The sequence below is a fragment of the Lagenorhynchus albirostris genome, chromosome 17 (assembly GCF_949774975.1).
Source record: "Lagenorhynchus albirostris chromosome 17, mLagAlb1.1, whole genome shotgun sequence".
Lineage (NCBI taxonomy): Eukaryota > Metazoa > Chordata > Mammalia > Artiodactyla > Delphinidae > Lagenorhynchus > Lagenorhynchus albirostris.
Window position 1 is genome coordinate 56,843,655 of NC_083111.1, and position 16,152 is coordinate 56,859,806.

Below are 16,152 nucleotides of genomic sequence, written 5' to 3' on the forward strand. Positions count from 1 at the left end.
AACACATATTGGATATGACTTGTTTAGCACTCAAATGAGTGACTCATGTTCTATGGCACTATTTCTACATATAACTACAGAAATATGCAGGTGGCTTGTCAGAAGTAAAAAACATGATAGAGCTTCTCATGCAGATTTCACAAGTGTTTCACAAAAGGCATGGTCAATTTTTTGCTTGGTTTTCATAAAAAGAGAAAAAGTAAATGATTTTTATGTAAATACACTGCTGAAATTGTTCTAGCTTTGGATGGGGGAAGTCTTTATTTCAAGTATGTGTATAGTTTAACACTCCTTTTGGCCAGCTCCTGCCTGGAATGCTGATAAATATTATATGTACTGCACAGTCTTGGATTCTGACTCCAGGTGCTTGATCCACGGATGTGTCCCCTTAACTACTCATAGTTCTCTTGCATGCTTGTTTCCCTTGTTTGAAGTGACCTCCCTGAATTTGACCACACAATTCACTTTCAGAATCAATTGTCCTTCTATCTGGTCAGTTCTCTAGTTGAGAATATTGTCTATTCCATCCCCACAGAGTTACTGATCTTGCTAATCATCAATCTTCATAGAATTTGCTTTTAAAAAAATATTATATAGAATAAACAGGATATTAATTGTTTGAATAATTAACAAAAATGGTAATATTTTCCATTATCTAGTAATTTCTAAGTTTATAGAAACCGTGAACCAGTGGGAAAAGTACTGGACAATGACAAATCCCAGGTTCCAGTTTGTGTTCCACGTCATAAACACTATATAATACCAAGCAAGACAAATAAGGTTTCTAGTCTTAGACCTGTAAAATGGTGAACACGTATTGATCTGCCTACATCCTAAGCTAATTGTGAGAATTAAATATGAACAATTTCCTTTGTATTAGGTAAATGCTATACAAGCACTTTCCTAAGCACCTTATGGATGTTTATTAAGTAGGAAGAACTTTTTATCCCATTTTTAAGAAATAAGAAATTAAGCCTCAAGGAGGTTGAATAATTGGTATGAGATACTGAATCAGAAAAACACTCCAAGATTTATGATTTCTACTCTAATTTGGATTTCCTTGGGCAAAAATTAGGAAATATATATGCCTTTTTTTTTTTTTTGGCTGCGTTGGGTCTTCATTGCTGTGCATGGGCTTTCTTAACCTTTGCGCCACCAGAGAAGCCCCTGTCTGGCTTCTGAACTGAGGACAACATTACAGTTAGATTATATTTGATGGTGACCATGATGATAGCTAACTTCACAGTATCTAGAAATTTGCTTTATTGTTATGAAAGGATTTTAACTTCTCATCTCCTTAAACACACACACAACACACACACACACACACACACACACACACACACACTATGGACTAAAACAAATATTGAGAGCTTTAAAAAATAGCATTAGGGCTTCGCTGGTGGCGCAGTGGTTGAGAATCTGCCTGCCAATGCAGGGGACACGGGTTCGAGCCCTGGTCTGGGAAGATCCCACATGCCGCAGAGCAACTAGGCCCGTGAGCCACAGCTACTGAACCTGCGCGTCTGGAGCTTGTGCTCTGCAACAAGAGAGGCCGTGACAGTGAGAGCCCCGCGCACCGCGATGAAGAGTGGCCCCCACTTGCCACAACTAGAGAAAGCCCTCGCACAGAAACTAAGACCCAACACTGCCAAAAATAAATAAATAAAAAATACCATTAATAAAAATATTTTAATTCTGAGTTTTCATCTCTAGAAATATTCTGAAGCACTGACATCATTTTATTAGTACCTCTCCTCACAGGGATGGCAAGCAGCCTTTTAAAATATCATCTTTTAAAAGTGCCTGTGCAGTGATGGAAAGGTGCCATTTGCCCTACCACATTAAAATCCTCATTTTCCCGTTCATAAGGCAAACACTGACCCAGATGCCAAGCTGTGAACCTCAGTTCCCCACAGCAGCGTCTGGTCCCCTGGCAGCATCATTAAGTGGCTACACTGGCCCCTTTAATATTGTCTGTAGGTCTCACACATCATTATGCTGCTGATGGCTGCTCTGGGTTCCTGTGTCCTTCTGCTTAACTTGTCCCCTTGACTGATATGTTTCTATATATTTTCTGAATTTTACAATTTATTAATTAGGCAAATGTCATATGGTTCTTGTACCCATGAAAAACCATCCATGGACAAAATGAAATCTATAATTACTTTCCATCTCAATTCATTTTGAGATAAGAGTGCTTACTTAAATCTCAATGTGGAAAAGGTTTTTTTTTTCCCAGTTCTGAAACTAAAAAGGAATGTAATTTATGTGATTTATGTAATAACAACAATCAGATCAATCCTTTCTTTGAGAAGGGAACTCATAATTCTTAACCACAGGAAAAGAGGAACTACCAAATTTACCTGTTGGCATTTTTCTTCCTGTCAAGTCAATCACTATAGTGTCTGTGACTTCATAATACTTAGGATAAAAATGAAAAACAGGTAAACCTATCAATACATTAATCATATGGCTCTACACTATCAACTAAACAAACTGACAAATGTACCCTTCCAATGGCTATCTACTAGATGTGGAAGGGAAAATGTCCTGAGTTTAGATTATATATGGAATCCTGTGCAGTAGCGAATGGCTTGGCAGGTGGTCAGGGACCTAGAAAGAAAAGTTCAGAAGATCAAAAGGAAGAGGTTTGGAGTAAAGACATGAAATTGGACATAAGGAAAGACCAGAAATTTGTTCTCTAGGAGATAGTATGAGTTTGCCTTTTTTGTCTACAAAGCCTCAGCCAGCCCACTCTCTGCAAACTTAAGAAATGTTTGCTCAGTGGTATGGAATATCACATATCATGTACCTCACATCCAACCAAGGGACCCATAATAGGAGTATGAAGGAGGTATGAATGAGCCAATGAGCATAGGATACTCTGTCATTTCACCCAAAACCTGCTGTCCTAATAAAGCACTGGAACAGCCTATTGAAGATAAAGTTGAAGCACCAGCTCAGATGGGATATCATCCCCAGGAAGCAATATACACATTGAGTCAAAGAACCTTCTATGGTACTAAATTCCAATAGGAAAAATACATGGGGCTGCAAACCAAGGGGGAGAAGTAAAGGTGACCCTACAAATCTTGGCTCTTCAGAGTTCCATGTCCTGAATGCCAAAGGAGGAATACTTACATCAAGGGCTGCTGCAAAAGTCCCATTCATTATAATCTATAGCTCTTGCCTACATCTAGTAATTTTTAAATGGTATATGGAATACTGTGGACTGCACATTATAGAGACCTTGGAGTATAGTATCATTCATTACTAGTGTTGACTCGACATAACAAACAGCTAAATTATTGGCTGATCACTTAGATCCTGTGGAGGTTTGAGTATAAAATAGGTAACTAATGAGAGCTTGACTTTTGAGCCAAATAAGTTATACGGACTTGGTAAACAATCCAGCATTACACAAACACACTCTAAGAAAGCGTAAAATCAAAACTACTATGTATAAAACAGATAACTAATGAGAACCTACTGCTTAGCACAGGGGACCCTACTCAGTGATCTGTGGTGACCTAAATGGGAAGGAAATCTAAAAAAGAGTGGATGTATGTATACATACAACTGATTCACTTTGCTGTACAACGGAAACTAACACAATATTGTAAAGCAATTATACTCCAATAAAAATTAAAAAAAAAAAAGTCAACCTCTATTTCACATTCAACAGCTGAAATCTCTGCTCTGTCCTCTCAGCTTTCCATCTGTCCCTTTCTTCTGGGTGCATTGGTGTCCGCCTGACACATATGCAACTCAGTGTTCAACCAAGGGTTTGAAAGGAGTATAAACAAAGATTTTTTGGGAGATGAGGGGTCCCCCTGCTGGAAATCCTTTGCAGGATTTCCTTCCTTAATTTCCAGCTGATTCCACAGCCCTAAACTCTCACACTTCAAGCCAAAGGACTGTGGCTCTCTCTTTGAGTACTGCCTGACCCATGTTGTTCAGACTCTGAGGTGCACTCAGAAAAAAGCCATACAGAGGTAAACCTTACCTTGTGAGCTTTCATTCTTTCAAAGGTAAAATGTCCTTCAGTCTCTGCCTATTTTTAGACACTCTACCATACCATTATATAGTTTTTCTTTTAAGCATTTTATCTAGAATTTACAGAATTATATAGAATTTTTAACTATATAAATTATATTAGATAGAACTATTTATCAAATATTGGACTGAAATGCCAATTAATTATTTTTTATCATTCTAACTGTCTTAATTCTGTAGGTTTGAATTCAACTTGGATATAGAAATCCATCTTTGTATTTTTCTAAAGGTAAAATTAAGTTAGAAAATTGGTTACCGAAATGATGGCCAAAGTGTGGCAAGTATGGCAAACCAGAATTTGGCACATCTAGGATACGAATGCAAACATTGAAGGCAGTGTTGCTGGAGCCCAGGTGCTAGGGTTATCCAGCAGAAGCAGGAACTATGTTGGGTCACTCGGATAAGATTTGACAGCATGGAGGAGACTCAGCTGTTTCCAAATATATTGCCTGGGTCAGAGAGACAGAGAAATACCAAGGCTTCCCTCATCTTCCTGTCCTTAAGCTCCTGTTAGTACCTTCCAGTGGCTGAACCCAGCAGAAATTAGCTGATGAGGGAACCTGGAAAATGGAAAAGGAATCTAAAGATGTCATCTGTCCTGTCCTGCGATACTGAACAGAAAAAAAAAATGTTTCTGAGATTATCCAAGAAATTATAATTTGCATTTTTAATTTATATGAATTTAAAGTTATGAAATAGTTTTTTCTTCTTCCTACATAATACAAGTGATTGAGAATATTTAACATTATATATACATTTATGAATTGTCAGGCTTATACATTATTGTGATTTTAACGTTGCCTCATTTATTTCAACCCAACTCTATATGATTATTATAATTAATATTTTATGAAGTCAGTATTTACTTACATAAATCTCATATTTACAACTTTCTTTGCTCTTCTTTCCTTCTGGCATCTCACAACTAAATGGATGGCTTTATATCACAAGCATGAGCTTTAGAATTTCTTTAGTGAGATTCTGCTTGTGGCAAATGATTTCATTCTGAAAATATTTTTGTTTAATCCTAATTTTAGAAAAGTTGTGGAAAAGGTATTCTTCACTGTTGGTTATTTTCTTTCAGCACACTAAAAATAGCATTCCACTGTTTTCTGGCTTCCATTGTTAATACTGAAAGGCAGGTTGTCAGTCTATCTTTTGCTCCTTTGAAGCAAATAAATATGAAACTATGTCAATAAGTACAATTCACAAAATATATATAATTTTTGGATTCTACTCATGGACCGGTATAAGGAGGCTATGCTCACAGATTATTTTATTTCACATAATATGGAAAGAAATGATTTCTCTGAGGCAAGAGATTTAAAAAGCTGCACATCTTTTATTTGGAAGGTAGTTTAATATATATAGTTCTTCCCACTGGGTTTTTCAACTGCTATACTGGTCAAATAAAATAGGAACCAATATGAGAGCTGTTATCGTACACTAAAAGTAATTTATTTTTCCCCTTGAGTATTTTTATACATTTTATGTTTATTCATATAAATGCAGAATGAGCATGGTAATGCTATAATTTGTTGAGAAAACAGCAATGCTGTAGAATTAGCTTTTCATTTTCCTGTACTTCAGCTAAAGATTTTCTCCTCTCCTCCTCTCCATTCATTTTAAGAAGTCATTTTACCAAAATAAAAAAGTGAGGTATATAAAATAAAATCAGATAGTGATATTTTAGAACTTACTTCTAGTTATCTGCTCATTTTTATTTAAATCAGGATGGTTTTCAGCAGAGTACAGCAGAAAAAAAAGTTATCCTAATATAAATATCTTAAAATACACTATTAAAAAAAAGCAATATCATCATCAGCTATGAGGGGACATTAATCCAAAAATCATTTGTCAAGAAATTGGTAAGAAATGTCTTTAGTCCCACAGGTAGGTAGGACTGACACTTTCTTGCCCATATTAGAATTCTCTACCTAATGGAATTGTAGGCATGAGCTAATTTTTCACATAAACCAAACAATATAAGTGATTATAAATATGCACAGCAATGATGTATTATGAAGAATGTAAACTAAAAAATACTTTACTCTTGATATCTGATATATATATGTTTCTTAATTATTTTATCTTGATAACCACAGGTGAAAAACTGGACAAGGCTTGGCATAATGCAATGAATTTTATGTGTAATTTGTGATAAAAATTTCTAAACCAAAAGTTCTGTAAAATCACAGCCAGTTATGTTGGTTTTCTAGTCACTGGGGCATGAAAACACTGTGAACCAGAGATGTCAAACAGAATTTTTTTAATTAAAAAAATTTTTTTTTATACAACAGGTTCTTATTAGTTATCTATTTTATACATAGTAGTGTATATATGTCAATCCCAATCTCCCAATTCATCCCACCACCACCATCCCCCCCGTCACTTCCCCCCCTTTTTGTCCATATGTTTGTTCTTTACATCTGTGTTTCTATTTCTGCCTTGCAAACCAGTTCATCTGTACCATTTTTCTAGATTCCACATATATGCGTTAATGTACGATATTTGTTTTTCTCTTTCTGGCTTACTTCACTTTGTATGACAGTCTCTAGGTCCATCCACATCTCTACAAATGACCCAATTTCATTCCTTTTTTATGGCTGAGTAATATTCCATTGTGTATATGTACCACATCTTCTTTATCCATTCATCTGTCAGAGGACATTTAGGTTGCTTCCATGTCCTGGCTATTGCAAATACTGCTACAATGAACACTGGGGTGCATGTGCCTTTTTGAATTATGGTTTTCTCTGGGAATATGTCCAGGAGTGGGATTGCTGGGTCATATGGTAATTCTATTTTTAGTTTTTTAAGGAACCTCCATACATTCCCACCAACAGTGCAAGAGGGTTCCCTTTTCTCCACACCCTCTCCAGCATTTGTTGTTTGTAGACTTCCTGATGATGCCCATTCTAACTGGTGTGAGGTGATACCTCATTGTAGTTTTGATTTGCATTTCTCTAATAATCAGTAATGTTGAGCAGCTTTTCATGTGCTTCTTGCCTTCCTACTCGGAAAGACTGTTGCTGATGAGAGTTCCATATTGGGGAGGAATGTAAGGTAAAATAACAATGAGCTAGTTTTTCAAAAGACCACCAGTTAATTTTTCATTTGCCATGAAAATTAATAATGAATAATTCAAATTTTCTTGCAGTTCTTACATACAACTGAAATTTTAATAATAATATTTATTGTGTACTTTGTTTTCTTAGATGTTTTGTAAGAATTACTAATCAATGTGATGGTCATTTTTTGGAAACAATTTTGTTAATTCTTAACATCCAAACCACCATAGATGATTAATTTAAACCAACTGTGGTAATTTCATTCACTTTACCAGAGATGTTTAGCAAACATTATGTTACCAAATACCGGGCAACAAGACTTAAATCAGGGTCTGCTAGGATGCTTTTTGAAATGGGTAAAGGAGGGAGAGAAGATAGGTAGATAGATAGATGCATAGATAGATAGATAGATATTGAAAGTGACAGTCTCTTTTTCCCTTTGGATATTGTCTGGTCATATGCCCTGAAGTAACTATAGCCAACTTGAACCAAGAATTGTTTTAAAAACAAAGTCAAAACTTCAGAGATAGCAAAGCAGAAGAATTTGAACAATGTGGGTAATAGAATATGTCTTTGAGCCACTGAGTTTACCAATTCTGGAGCCATCACAACTTGGAATTTTTTTTTAATGTGAGGTTATGAATTTTGTTATTGCCTAAATAACTCTGAGTTGGATTTTCCACTAACTGCAAATGTATGCTAATTTCCTCACCTTACTAAAGAAATGAGGAAGCAATGAACCATAAAGAATAGGAACTAAGTAATATCTCCCCAGTTACTTGGGATGAATCCAAGACATAAACCTAAATATGCCTATATCTAAATCACTGCCTCATTTCAATACACCATGGGAACTAAGTCACATACTGCCATAGTGGACGTTATTGAGGTACACCAAGAAAATAGACATACATTAAAATACTTCCTTCTCAGACTATTTAAAAGCAAGTGATAAAATTGGTATCTTAATTTGTATGGAATAATTCTTAATGCAATTATAAGTATAACTCAGTGAGTCTGGATTACAATCCTAACTGCCACAAAAAGATACGCAATGCCTCAAATACCACACACTGGTTTTATCATTAGTTTTAAATTTTAACACAAATAAATTAATTGGTTTTCAGTATATTTTATCTTGGAAAGTGAGGTTTATTTGTTTAAAAAGCTCAGTTTGCTTTTAGAGATTCACAAATGTTTCAGTGAAGCATATGTTATAAATTTTTAAACTTGCTTTAAGGCAGAACAATCATTTCTTCATAGCATCCTTTCCTTTATTTCCCTTATCATCACTTTTAAATAAAGCTTCTGTATGTTTAAAGTCAGAGGCTTTTTCAGATAATGAATATAATGACAAGGGTTTTTTTTTGGTTTGTTTCTTTTTAACCATTGGAAGTAAAATGTAAAGCATGGTGACAAAATCATTTAATGAAGTATTTTCTCCAAATTCACTGTTTTATCATTTTCTCCTGCTGTAATTTAAACAATTGCCTTCAGTACCTTGCAAAATTGTTCCTTTACATTTAAATGTTACTACTAAAATTTGGGGATCAGGATTCAATTATTTTTAATAGTTTATTTACTGGATCAGACTACTAATTTCCCCTTTGTTCTGCTAATATTTTATCCTTTGCTTCCCATCAAGTTTGTTATAGGAAATAAAAATATTATTATATTACTTTAATAAAGAGAGTGGAAAGTTGAGGAAAAAATGTTAGCAGAAAATCTAAAGAATTTGGCCTGTAAATAAGAAAAATGGTTTTGAGTCTGCAGGCTGGGATCTTCCAGTACTACATTTCTCCCATTGGCTTTTCCTGGAGTCAAAATAAATAAACTTTGTGTTTCACAGACTTTGGTCTCTCCTGTTCTGTTAGCTGGTATTACCTGTCTTGGAAGAGGGTGGGGCTTATTTCTGGGTGAGATAGTCAGGGATCATAAATATTTGGGCAGCCTTCTTCTAGATCACCCTGGTCTTCAATAATGACAAAAATGCCAAGGATTTCCCAAGAAATTGAAAGATTAACAATTAACACATTTTAAAATCCATGAAAAACTAGTTCAGTGAACATTTCTGAGCCAACCATCATAAGGATCTATCATTATCCATGACTGTAGTTGGCTGAATAATGGCCACCCTAAGACATCAGCTCCTAATCACTAGAACCTGTAAATTTTACCTTAAAGGGAAAAAGGGTCTTTGCCAATATCATTAAATTAAGGATCTTGAAATTGGGAGATTACTCTGGATTATCTGGGTGGGTCCTGATAATAAGGGTGTCTTTATAAGAGGGAAGCAGAAGGAGATTTGACACAGACAGAAGGAAATATGATCACAGGGGCAGAGATTGGAATTATGTGCCTCCAAGCCAAGCAATGGCAGTGGCCACCAGAGCTGGAGAGGACAAGGAAGAAATTTTCCCCTAGAACCTCCAGAGGGAGCACAGCCCAACTGTTATCTTGATTACAGGCTGTGTGATATAGATTTTGGACTTCTGTCTTCCATTAACAGTGAGAGAATGATTTTCTGTTCTTTTAAGTCATCAAGTCTGTAGTAAGTTGTTACAGTAGCCACAGGAAATAAATACTATATCTGTAATAAAGAAATATACTCTGAGTTCTTTTACAAATTCACATACTCCACTACATTTACAACTATTTTTAAGAAAATGCAACTCTGTGTCAATCATTCTTTAGGTGTTCTAAATTTGGACACCGTGGAGTTGCCTACACAGAGTGGTGATGGATGGTCCCATCCTATTCCTTGTACTCAAGTACAAGCAATTTGAAAATTAAATTATGAATTTAATTCTGTTTCCAGGATTACTTTCACTGTAAATTATCTTACCCTTCTTGTGTAAGTTCGGTAAATACATCCCATTAGGGATTCATGACATTAATTTTTTTGTTGTGATTTTTATGTCCACACAAATTTTCAAAATTTTAAAGGGCAAAAATTTTGAATCAGGGAGGTTGTAAATATGCACACATCATCCATATGGAATTAAGTTTATAATGACAATGACCTAGCTGTTTACAAAATTTGTTTCAATTCTGACTGACAAGAGAGGTAAAAATTACATCAATTTAGGGGGCATGATCCTATAAATCCTCACAGAGATAAACCCCTGCTTATACTGAAAAGAAAGTTTTGTTTGCTTAAAGAGTAAGAATTAGGTTGAGATTTGTGGCTTGTATGTGACCTTAGTAGTTCCAATTGTGAGGTATTTCAAAATATTTTCAATTATTTTGCTTAATAAGGAATTATTTTCATATTACATCAAAATGTTCTATGAATTTTATATTTCTTTTTTTATGGTCATGAATGATTTTTGACAAAATAACTACTTCACAAAGTTTAACCCTCAAAGGACAATCTCCTTTAAATGATTTGGACATAAATTTTGTCTCATACTGTGACTTACATTCACTGAATGATTACTAGGGAAAAAAAATCTATGAAAATCAAAATGAAATAAAGTATCTTTCAGATGTGAGATAGTACAACTACATTCTTGCATAGAAAGGACTTCAGAAGATTAAGTACAAGGTTTCAACCTAAATTATGTAAAAGCAAAACTAAGGAAAATTATAGGATGCGATCATAGAGTATGTGAAAACTACACATTTGAAAATTCCACTAAGTACAAATTACTGTACACAAAGTTTCTTTTTCTGGCCATTTCATCACATTCAGACTTTTGAAAAGCAGTGAAAACTGCTATAGCTTTTTGTTTTGTTTGTTATTTTGTCTTTTGCATGCATGCACCTCTTGAGGAATAATGAGAGTCCACCAATATGTATCATTTTACAAAAAATCAAATCACATTTTCAGCTGATATAATTAGCATGGTCAGGTACTAGATTATTCACTAAAGCCTCAAAGTTTAATTATGAAAGATTTTCAAACTAGAAATGCTATGTGTTCTATGGGAAGATCATTACCTTAGGAACAAAAACTTGTACATGTGTCAAATAGAAATCACTCTTGAAAGTCTAACTAAAATAAGAGTTACAGAAAGCTGCCAGGATTATGTGTTAGAAGATTAAAGAGTCTGGCTGCAAATTTCACACGATCTAATTCTGTTCGACACTAAGGAAAAAAATGTAAATTCCTTTATGTGTTCTATATTGGCTAATTCAGATGTCTCACAAAAAGAATTCAATTGGAGTAAGAGAGAAATTTAAATTCTATCACATTAGTACTTGATATCCTTACAGTATGAATTCATCTCCGGCATATTATGATTTATTAAATAGAGAGTTTTCAAATACACAATGACATTTTACTTCAAGTATAACTTATGAGAGCTAATGACATTTTTGCAAGCCCTATGAGTTCAACAGTCTATAAATTTAGATAACAATCATTACGTGTTTCCTACATTTTTATCAGCTATTTTATGAAGCTTGTGGATCTTACTGAAAGGTAAGGTTATATATTTATAACTTATAAATTATAAAAAAGTGTTAATTTACTTCAAACCTAGCAATGCAGATGGACATAATATTTTTAAGTTACAGTTGCCAGAAGAGTCCTAGCATCAGAAAAAAAATTATTTGAAATTCAAGTACCACTCAGGGAAAATTTTCCATAAAAACCTATACTGGAAGAAAAAAACTATAAATAGTTCACTTTACAGTAAAAACTGGAATATACTAAGATGTAGCAGGAGAATATCTTATTTTTCAAAAAGAAAGCTTAAACTTGCAACATGCTTCAGAAGAAAAAAAAAATGGAAAAAAACCCCACCCCTTTGTTCCATGCTCTAGACACTTTTTTTTTTTTTTTTTTAGGTCCTTGGAAAAATTCTCTAAGAACTTTATACACTGTTCTTCTTTTCCTTAGATCTCTATTCTTTCCAGTCTTTACCTGGTCATGTCTCACTTCTTCAGATGTCAGCTTGCAGGTTTTGACTGCTACCTTGTCACTGGAGATGTAATTAAGGGCCAATCTGTGTTCTCACTGTATGCTTCCCATAATCAAAATATAGCAATTGTTGCATTATTATAAATGCTATTTATACTACCTTCCCACAAGACCATTAAGGCCCTAAGTTCAGGGACTGTATCTGTCTTGATCACCTAGGTCTATATAAATAATCAGCAAATAAGAGGAGCTCAGTAACTATTATCTTATCAAGTAAGTGAATGAATGAGGAAGTGTGTGAACAGAAAGGACACTGGGATTGAATGCATATGTTACTGACTTTTCAAATAAGAGGTGTAAGAGTTTGTCATTTTTAAACACTGCAAGTTTAATAGGGAAGAACAAATCTGACTCCATATTGGATCTGTTTCTTTTACTTTAACCTTTGTATTCTCTTGCTTTTACTACAAGTTAAGAATGTTGCCTATAGTCTGAAATATACAGGATAGCTCATTCTCAAGGCTCTGACCTTCAAAAGTATAACATTTTCCCATTCATATAGAGATAAAAATTTTTAGAACAGAGAATAACATTCATCTTGTTGGAAGTCACATAAACATCGTGAGTTAACCTACAGAGACAGCTGCAAGAACAAAGGATTCTCACAGGAAGAAGTCTGCAACAACTAACCACACCCCCTCCCCCTTTTAGTATAAAAGAACCCTGAATTGTAACTCCAGTAAGATGGCTCTTTGGGACACTAGTCCACCATCTTCTCAGTCTGCTGGTTTTCCAAATAAAGTCAATATTCCTTGCCCCAACAACTGGTCTCCTGAGTTATTGGCCTATTGTGTGGTGAGCAGTATTAGATTGAACTCAGTAACACAAGAAGATGTGATAGCCCCCAATTAGCAAAACTTGGAATTAGCTTTCCCATTTACTAAATCACATTAAAGAAAATAAACTTTACACTAAGTAATAAAGAATTCAAATGTTGAATTTTAGAGATTGTCTTGACTTTCCGACAAGGACCCAATTTTATAAATCTAAGTTTAATATAACCCCTAATCCTTCCACACCATTGGCTTCAAACTTTTGGAGTAGAACTTGTCCAAAACTCACCAAAATGCAAAACTCAAGTACACTTTGATCTAGCAATTCTAAAACCATGCAAAAAATACATATATAAGAACATTCAATTGTGCATATTAATGAATAATTATAGACAACCCAAAACTCCATCTTTTGGAGACAGGCTCAATACATTAAGGTACAATTACATTCCAGGTAGCTATTTAGATCAAGGAAGACGGTTTAATATATTAATAAGAAGATTCCAACATACCAAACATACTGTTTGATGATAGCAAGCCCATTACATTAAAATATATAAACTATGATTGTATTTTTTCTCTGTATACACCCACATCTATCTGTCTGTCTACCTACCTACACACACACACACACACACACACACACACACACACATTCATTTTTAACTCAATAAACACTTCTTGAGGAATTACTATGGGCTAAGCAGTGCTCTGTTCAGGGATTATAAATTGGCAAATAAGAAAAACAAGGTCCTTGGTTTTTTATTATACATTTTAATAAAAATTAATGCAATGTTCATAAGTGAATATGAGATGGTCTGGAAGGAGGCACAGGAAAGTTTTAACAGTGCATAGTTAATTTAAGACTTAATTTAAGAGATGAGTAATTTAGCAAAAGCTAAGAACAGCTTTTATAAACTGCTCTTTATATTTTTGTATGAAGTGTTTAAATTTGTTAACAATCAGCATGGATTCATTTTGTATTAGGAAAAAAAAAGAATTAAAACTTTTACTTGAAAACTTCAGCTAGCCCACACAATTTAATTCCTCCAAAAGTGTCCTCAATTATCTCACATCATAACATATGAATTTCATTTTGGAACTTAACATGTTTTTCTTTTGTTTTTTTAAATAGACTTTTTTTTTTGGAGCAGTTTTTGGTTTATAGAAAAATTGAGCAGAAGGTACAGAGAGTTCTCATATACCTCTGTCCCACCGATACATAGTCTCCCCCCATTATCAACATCCCCCACCAGAGTGTTACCTTTGTTACAACTGATGAACCTACATTGACATGTCATTATCACCCAAAATCCATAGTTTACTTCACTTTGGGTTCACTTATGGTATTGTACAATACTTTCTATGGGTTTGGACAAATGTATAACGATGTGTATCCACCATATAGTATCATACAGAAAAGTTTCACATCCTAAATATCCTCTGTGCTTTATCTATTCATCTTTCCCTACCCCCAACCCTTGGCAACCACTGATTTTATTGTCTCCATAGTTTTGCCTTTTTCAGGTTGCCATATATTGGGAATCAAACAGTTTGTAGCCTTTTCAAACTGCCTTCTTTCACTTAGTAATATGTATTTAAGCTTCCTCCATGATTTTTCATGGCTTGATAGCTCATTTCTTTTTAGTGCCAAGTAATATTTCATTGCCTGGATGTATCACAGTGTGTTTATCCATTCATCTACTGAGGGACATCTTGGTTACTTCCAGATGGTTTTGGCAATTATGATGAAAGCTGCTATAAATATTCACCTGTAGGTTTTCATATGGACATAAGTTTTCAGCTCTTATGAGTAAATAACAAGGAGCACAACTGCTAGATTTTATTAAGAGTAGGTGTAGTTTTTAAAGAAACTGTCAAACTTTCAAAGTGGTTGTACCATTTTGCCTTTCCACAAGCAATATATCAGTTCCTGTTGCTCCACATCCTTCCCAGAATTTGTCAGTGTTCGGGATTTGGGCCTTTCTAATAGGCTTGTAATAGAATCCTACTGTTGTTTTAATTTGTATTTCCCTGATAACATATGAGATGGAGCATATTTTTATGTGTTTATTGCTTATTGTACATCCTCTTTGGTGAGAATCTATGCAGATTTTTTGGTCCATTTTTTAATCCAATTGTTTTCTTATTTTTGAGTTTTAATAGTTTTATGTGTATTTCAGATAATAGTCCATTATCAGATATAGCTTTTGCAAATATTTTCTTCCAGTCTGTGGCCTCTCTTTTTATTCTCCTTCACTTAGCATAATACCCTCTAGAAACATCCATGTTGTCACAAATGGCAAGATTTCTTTCTTTTTTATGGCAGAGTAATATTTCATTTCATATATATACCACACCTTCTTTATCTAATTGTCTATTGATGGACACTTAGGACACTTCCATATCTTGGCTATTATAAATAATGCTACAATAAACTTTGATCTGCATATATCTTTTCAAATTAGTGTTTTTGTTTTCTTTGGGTTAATTCCCAGAAGTGAAATTGCTGGATCCTATGACAGTTCTATTTTTAATTTTTGGAAGAAACTCCATACTGTTTTCCATCATAGCTGCACCAGTTTACATTTTCACCAACAATGCATGAAGATTCCCTTTTCTCCACATCCTTGCCCACACTTGTTATTTGTTGTCTTTTGACGATAACAATTTTGACAGGTGTGAGGTAGTATTTCATTGTAATCTTTACATTTGTATTTCCCTGATAATTAGTGATGTTAGGCATTTTTCATGTGTCTGTTAGTCACCTGTATATCTTCTTGGAAAAATGTTTATTCAGGTCCTCTGCCCATTTTCAGTTGGGTTGTTTGTGTTTTCATGTTAAGTTGTATGAGTTCTTTATATATTTTGGATCTTAACCTCTTATAGAATATATTGTTTGCAAATATCTTCTCCTTTTTAGTAAGTTGTCTTTTCATTTTTTTGATGGTTTCCTTCACTGCATAAAAGTTTTTTAGTTGGATATAGTCCCATTTGTTTATTTTTGCTTTTGTTGCTCTTGCCTGAGGACACAGATACAAAAAAAAAGTATTGCTAAGACCACTGTCAAAGAGCATATTACCTAGGAACTTTATGTTTTCAGGCCTTACATTTAAGTCTTTAATCCATTTTGAATTTATTTTTGCTCATGGTGTAAGAGAGTAGTCCACATTGATTCTTTTGCATGTAGCAGTCCAGTTTTCCCAACACCACTTATTGAAAAGGCTGTCTTTTCCCCATTGCATAATTTTGCCTCCCTTGTTGTAGATCAATTGCCCATGTAAGTTTGGGTTCATTTCTGTGCTCTCTATCCTGTTTCATT